The 7,467-nt window shown below is 42.9% G+C and overlaps 1 long non-coding RNA gene across 1 annotated transcript; it reads right to left on the bottom strand.

The window, feature by feature from the left end:
- Window positions 1–2,856: 2,856 nt before the first annotated feature.
- On the bottom strand, window positions 2,857–4,818 carry LOC121141176. Its single transcript, XR_005878072.1, has 2 exons — window positions 4,684–4,818; window positions 2,857–3,341 (listed from the first exon to the last, which is right to left on the bottom strand). It is a non-coding gene; the product is annotated as an uncharacterized LOC121141176 (long non-coding RNA).
- Window positions 4,819–7,467: the final 2,649 nt, after the last annotated feature.

Below are 7,467 nucleotides of genomic sequence, written 5' to 3'. Positions count from 1 at the left end.
AAACATTTATCCTTATTTTGTAGGCTTGACGACTGGGTGCTAGCCTCACATCTATTCACTTGCAATGCTTCACGTGGATTGTGTCAATCAATGAGATCAGTGAGGCTGTCAGTGTTAGGATACAGCAGGAATCAGTCAGAGGATGTGAGGCTGTGTCCTCCCTTATGCTAAGACTCTCTGATGTCCTGAAGGCAAATCACTTGGCCTATCACTGGAGGGGTGGGGCTTATTTCGTTTCCCTGGATGTTTCTTTAAGGATGTTCAGAGGAACCAGCCAATGCTAATCTCAAACAGGATATCCTTTAGGGAAAACACTCCATACTAAATACAAACAAGAGATTTCAATTTGAAGAATTGCAGACACACGGAGAAGCCCATCTTTCATTCAGTGTGTGTGTGTGTGTGTGTGTGTGTGTGTGTGTGTGTGTGTGTTGCTTAGTTTCAGAGTAGCTCTTGCCTGCTTGGATTGGGGGACCACCCACTTGTGTGAATCGTTCTGTTGACCTGTGTAACTCTTAATGAATGAGTCTACAGGATTCTCCCTCTCTCTTCTTCCCACATAAGCCTGGTTCTTTTTCCTATTTCTTTAGATGTAATGTCCTGGGGTGCGATATTTCTTTTCCTCCTTTGTACTCTAACCCTGTGTTTTGCTAATGATCTTGCCTCTAGAGTAAGGAAATCTGTTAGGACACTTATAAACAAGCTCACCCTACTGAGTTCAATCAGGACCACCCACACTGAGTCATGTGCCTCTATTCTCTGGGGACAGTGCTTCTGCGGACTTTGCTGTCCTTTGAGTTACACTGTTCTGTGAGAAGTAGGAGTCTACTTCTAGTGCCTTCTTATTGATGGTTAATCAGCATCCCTGGTACAAGAGGGAGTGGTGCTCTCCTCCCTTAAGACTCTGGGACATTTATGTTTAAAAAGTCCTTTTCCTGCCTTCCAAGTACTCCTCTGAATACTCTATTGTTATAGTCGAATTCACCACCCTTTTGAGGGAATCTAAGGACAAAATCAGATCTTTTCTTCATGGCACGTCTCAAGGCGGACCCCCAACCCTTATCTCAACCACTGATCTTTCCCACTGAAAACCTGGTGCCAGTGTGTCCCATAACCCTCTCAACTCTGTAAGAGAGCACTTCAGAATAAACACACTGAGAGACCAAGAGGATATTTACAGCCTGTGACCAAGTTCCCAATTTCCTCAACTGGTCTTGTAGACAATGCCCTTGTGCCTCAGTTCAATTGTACTGTCAGAAATTGATACGGTAGGAAGATTGAGAAAATATTATGCTAAGCCAGTCAATAGGCAAGCCAAACACTGTCGACCCTATCTCCAGAGAATCTAGGACAAACTGTTTGTTTGTTTTCATAAGGATATCTCGAATCATCACAAATTCTCAGCCTCTCCTGCCTAAACTTTCTCCTCTAGTTCCCAGGGACTCATGGGAACCTGGTTTGGGGGCAGGGAAGCCTAGTGGCACCTAGCACCTGGCAATCTTCTTGGCAGGAGCACAACCCAACGATTCAGACACAGCCCCCACGTTAAAGCTATTCTGAGTGCAAGCATCCCTTACATGTATATAAAACGTTCATGACAAGAGCCTCGGGTCTCCTGTGGGCCAGTGTTTTATCAATAGCTAATGCTAACCAACTGAAACTTCTGGGTTTTTATTTTGATTCTGTGGAATGGAATGGCATCCAAATGCAGGCCGTTTTTCTGCTTCAAAGCAAAAATTTTTAAGCCTCTGTATACCAAGAATCCAGTGTCTTAGACTCATGATCCATCCAAAGGAATCACGGAATTCTGCTTGTTCCTGCTTCTTTAATATTTATGTTCGTTGTCCCCAACCTCAAGCACTGCGTGTTCAATCCTCTGCTCGCTTGGTTCATTTGTTGCACTTGTAATTGCCTTTTTCTCTTCTGCCTTGTGAAATCCTCTTTTCTGCAGGACTGATTTACAGTATTCTTTTTTGATCACCCCCTTAAGATGCCTTACATAGGGCAGAACCTCATCTCTTCTCTCCATTTTGTCCTCATCTTTCCTAAAACTTGATATTTTTATTCATCATTTTAAAAATATATTTTACATACCAATCACAGTTTCCCTGTCCCTCCTCTTCTCCTATTCCCTCTCCCCACCTCCCTTTTATTGTCCCAATCCACTCCTTCACCTAAGAGCGGGACAGTCAAAGTCGTGACCTTCGTAACCCAGCATCCCCTTCACCCCACTCCTATTCTGGTCCTGCTCTCCCTGAGCCTGAAATCCATGAAAATCATACAGGCTTATGAGTAACTACATTGCCAAATCTTCTAGGTAGACTTCTTTCCTTTTTGGGGGGCATGCATATGTATGTATTTGTAAATGTGCCCATGTAGGTGTGTGTGTGTGTGTGTGTGTGTGTGTGTGTGTGTGTGTGTGTGTGTGTAGGCCAGAGGTCAATATCGGGTATCGTCCTCTATGGCCCTCTACATTGTGTGTGTGTGTGGTATGTATGTATGTATGTATGTATGTGCTACCTATCTATGAAACAGGGTCTCTCACTGAACCCAGTCCTCATTGACTAGGCTAGACTGACTGAACAGTGAGCTCCAATGATTAACCTGTCTCTGTGTCCCAGTCTTTATGTGATGAGTGGGGTTCAACACTCAGATCCTGCTGCTTGCCCAGCCACCACTGTATTTATGAGCCATTAGCCCAGGCCCTGGATTTTAAAATTTAAGATAACAAGCCTGACAGAAGACAAAACACATTCTCTAAAACTGCCTTCTGCCTTGACATTTCAGCTCCTTCCTTTGTGGGGTTCACTCCTACACCTTCCCACCCCCAAATTCTCACGTGTAATCATACCACAGTTTCAGTTTGCAGCTAGATAATCTTTGCTTATAATATCATGACCATTTAAACATTATCTTAGCTGAGTCTCTAGAACATTGCATTTCTATTTTCATCAGTTCATCATCTCATTGCCATGACAAAAGCATCATAAGGAAAGAGAAATCTGCTATGGCTAATGAGCTGAGGTCACAGTCTCTGTGTTGGGGACCATGGAGGTGGAGTCAGCCTTCTCAGCTATGGTGGCAGGAGCCTGAGGCATCTGGTCACACTGTGTCCTCAGACAGGAAGCAGAGAGAGATGCACGCTGGTGATCCATTGCGTTTCCCTTTAGTTCAGTGTGTGGCCCATAGAATGCATCTGGTTCATAGACCGAGGCTGTCCGTAGACAGGATGAATACTCCCACCTCCGTTAGGCATCTCTGGAGGTGCTCTCACAGACAGGTCTGGGGGCTTCCAATCTCCTGAGAGATGACAGTTGAGAACCACCACGTGTTTCTTTTCTCTGTAACACAATGCACAGCTGAGCCTGTCTTTACTGTTACTTTCAATATGCTCAGTTTTAATTCACCTATAACTAATTGTGAAGTGAATCATTACCAGAATGGCAAAGCTCCTGTCAATGTGGTCACGATGTCAGGGAATGTGCAATGGATTGCTGGCTCTCTGGCTGCTGTTCCTAGGCGAGGTGAAATCCCCTGCTCTCTCCTCCCAAAAGCCTCCTTCCCATCTCAAGTGCCCAGACTCTGGGTCCAGCTTCCTGGCATCCCTTTATCTGTGGTTACTCCATTGTTTTAGGAGGATAAACACCTGAGAACCCACATGGAGAGCATGTGTGTGTGTGTGTTCTCGCCATACTTGACTGATAGTTGGAATGGGAATCAAATTCTGGGTTGGAAATACGTTCTCAATGGCCTTGGACGTTGCTTGTCTTCTGCAGGGGGTTTAGGGATGGGAGTAATCCATGTTCCCATGCTCAGAGAGAACGGCCAGGTCATGGTAGATTGCAACCTCTGACTAGTAAGGCCTCCTTGTTTACTATAGTGTTCTTGACAGTTCAGGTTTGTAATAAGTCTTGAAATTGAACCGTGAAACTCCTCAATTTTGTTCTGTTTAGATTGCTTTGTCTAATCTAGACACTTTGCATATCCACATAAACTTTATGACTTTCTTGTCAACCTGACCAATATTTTGGTCTGCTGAGAAACAGAAATGTCCAGATAAACCTTTTATGAATCCCTGATGATAAACGTTTGTTTTTATTGAAGCCACAAAACGTTGAGTAACATTCTTCACAGCTGTATATGACTGACATAGCCACCCAACTTTATTTAGGATGTCCTGCATGTCTAAAAACCATGCTATTTTTATATCTGGAGATTTGCTACTATTGAGTAAAATAGAACAAAACAGCAAGACAGCAGATAGTAGAAGCCAAAGAGAGAAAGAGGGAGGGGAGGAAGTATGAGAAAGGGAGTTAGAGAGGATCTAAGGTAATGCCCAATGATATAGACGAGCATCCTACTGTTCTAGTGGCCGAAGGTTTTAGGTGACTGCCCCAAGGATCCAATCCCAGCATCAGCACAGAACAACTACAGGGCATTCCAGAAGCAAAGTATAGATTCTATGTGGATGTATGAAAAGAAGAAAACCACACTGCTATCAATGACAAATGCTGATTAAACACAGCAAGGGGGCAGGGTGGGAAAACTACTGGCTCCTCCATACAAAGTACCAGGGATGTAATTGGCCATGTGGACATGTCCCTGTGCATCCCAAGGATAAAAGGAACCCAAAACATCTCATACTCTTTCCCAGTATCCTGAGTTCTGTTCCTCCAGACCTACCTTGAAATTCGGAACAAGGCTTGGGCTTGTGTAGAGAAAGCTCCTGTGTGTCTGCAGGGAGCAGAAAAGCCACACTCTGAAAAGCCTTAGGGCAGGTGCACACTTGAAGGGAGGTGTCCTCCAGTTCGTGCTTGTCTTTGCTTTCCTACCGTCCCTTCTCTTCTGAGACACAGTACTTAAGAGGCCGCAAATATAGTCTTCTGATTTTAATGTCCACTCAAAGGTCAGCTGATTGCCTACTCATCCAAGTTGGCTGCTTATTCTCCACCAGAATTACTGCGATGGAAAGTACCTAAGTGGTCCCTGACAACAGCTGTAAGGGACCTGATGGCCACAGGACCCGAAGAACAAAAGCATGCCAGATTGCCAGATGCCTCATTCTGCAGATCAATTCAGTGCTAATTCTCAAAGTCCCACGCTCTCAACACTTTACTATCTACTTTAGTATCAATTTCAGTATCTATCTTACTTCATGTGTCAAAAGTTCTTGCAGCTGTTACACCAAATCCATGTTTTCTTTCTTTTCCCCCTTTGACTAAATGAAGAATAGCAGAATAGCTCTTCAGTCTATTTTTCATTTTAAGCCAAAGGGGCCAAGGTCTACTCTTTTGAGCATAAATAACAAATGGGATGTGTAGCCATTTTATTAGTTGCTTGCAATCCCAGGGGAATGGGGGATAAAATGGCAGGCATTTCTTTCTTAGATAATAGAAGAAGCTCTAGCCTTGGGTGCCTGTATTAGTCTGAATGTGACCCTACAACAAAACACCTTAGACTGAATCAGTTACAGGCAACAGAGGTTATTGTACACAGGGACAAAGGCTAGAAAATCCAAGATCAAGTTGCCAAGAGACTGGGGAGATAATGCCTTCTCAAAGATGGTACCTTTTAGCTGTGTCCTGTTGAAGGGATTAACAAGTCTCTCAGAGTTTGTGAGCATGGATCCCTTGTGAACTGATAAACTCCCAGAAGCTTCATCATCTTGCGAGTTGGGATTTCAACACATAAATGCTGGAGGATCACAGTGTTGACTGTAACAATATCTACAGTGTTAGATGAAAATCATAGGTAGATGACCTTGAATATGTCCATCAGCCAGAATGGGCCCTGGTTGACTTACTCTGCACCATGGAGAGTAAGTCATCTATGAAATTATCAAGGCATCATCTATGAAATTATCAAGGCATCTATATCTTGCACAATTTCATACCTAAGGAAGGAGAGGTTGCCAGTTTATTTTCTAAGTACAGCAGTGTTTTGAACCATTGTCCAGTGTAAACATAGGAATCCTTTTATCAGAATTTGTATCACAGATTACACAGGGGAGAAGTAGCAAAGGTTTTAAACTGAGTTTACTGTGTTTCTTCAAGAAATTTTAGTTACGTATGATTTAGCCCTATTCATAAACAGGTGCTTCTCTGGAATTGAAGAAAGATAGGATAAATTTGCTAGGTTGTTCCTGTTTGGAAAAAAGGCAATTTCACAAGTCTAAGTGAAGTCAAGAGGCCTTGGCTCCAAAATGCAGCTCTCAAAGTTATCGTCCCCCTTGCAATATTGATGTCCTCACTTGATTTTTGTTGCTGTAAATAAACACTGCAACTAAAAACAACTCGCGAAGGAAGGAAAGTGTTTATTTGCCATTAGAGTTCCCAAATCACAGATCATTACTGAGAAGAGTCAGAGAAAGAATTCAGGCCAGGAACTGAAGCAGAGCCCATGGAGAAATGCTACTTGCTGACTTGCTCTTCATGGCTTGCTCAACTTGCTTTTTTTGTTGTTGTTGTTTTGATTTGGTTTTTTGAGACAGGGTTTCTCTGGACCCTCCCACATTGATCACTGATCAAGGAAATGACCCACAGGTCAATCAAATGGAAGCTGGTTCTCAACTGAGGTTCTCTTTCTAAATGACTCTAGTTTATGTCAAGGTGACCAAAAGCTAACTATAACAATCAATTTGCTTTTATTATTGCCCTTCTTTTATTTTCAAGGATTAGCCCCTTAAGAAGACAAAAATTTAGTATTTAACAAGGTTGTCAACAGAAGAAATTTTGATCACGCCAGGTGAGCTGGACTGGAAGGTACACTGGAATTTCTTCACAGGATAAATATTTTCACTAAGTTATTTCATTATTCCTGTTGAAGAATCTACAGTCTCATTACAAAGTCTGTAAGTGGACTTGATTGAACACTTGTTGACACTCCCTTCTGGTCACCTGTGGATGAGGATATGACAAGGATGGCCATCTAGGAGGTCAGTCTAGGGTGACAGAAGGTGGAACATCTTGCAAGGAATCTTGTGACCCCCCCCGTCACTTTTTCAACACCTTTTTGTTCAATTCTGTTTAAACCACTGTCTATATTTTAAATGATCTATTTGCTTCTCGTATCCAAGACCCACCTTATAGGGTCCTTATTCTAGAACCGCAGGCAAGAAATGTCATGCTAACTTGATGGCATTTGAGTCTTCAGCAGCCACTTGTGTTTTCTTTAAAATTGCCTTCATTACATGTACATTAGGGCACTAAATTGCTAGACACATGGTTTCCCCTGAGCATGGGAAGGTTTCCACTTCCCTTTAAGTTACCCTGTGAAATCGCATACTGTGTACCCCGTGTCTAACTCCCCATTTCTCAGGTTTCAGGTTCAGCCTGTAGTCTGATACATAAGGCTTTGGAGTGTGACCTTGCAAATAAAAGACTTGAAATTAGGACCTAGACCACAGTTTGGCTAGCTGAGCAGTTTGAAACTTTAACAAGAAACAAGACACAGCTAAGGCCCCTTGAA

This window comes from Mesocricetus auratus, unplaced genomic scaffold (genome assembly GCF_017639785.1).
Source record: "Mesocricetus auratus isolate SY011 unplaced genomic scaffold, BCM_Maur_2.0 Super-Scaffold_100007, whole genome shotgun sequence".
NCBI lineage: Eukaryota > Metazoa > Chordata > Mammalia > Rodentia > Cricetidae > Mesocricetus > Mesocricetus auratus.
The sequence above is the reverse complement of the archived record's forward strand: the minus strand, read 5'-3'. Positions and strand labels throughout refer to the sequence as shown.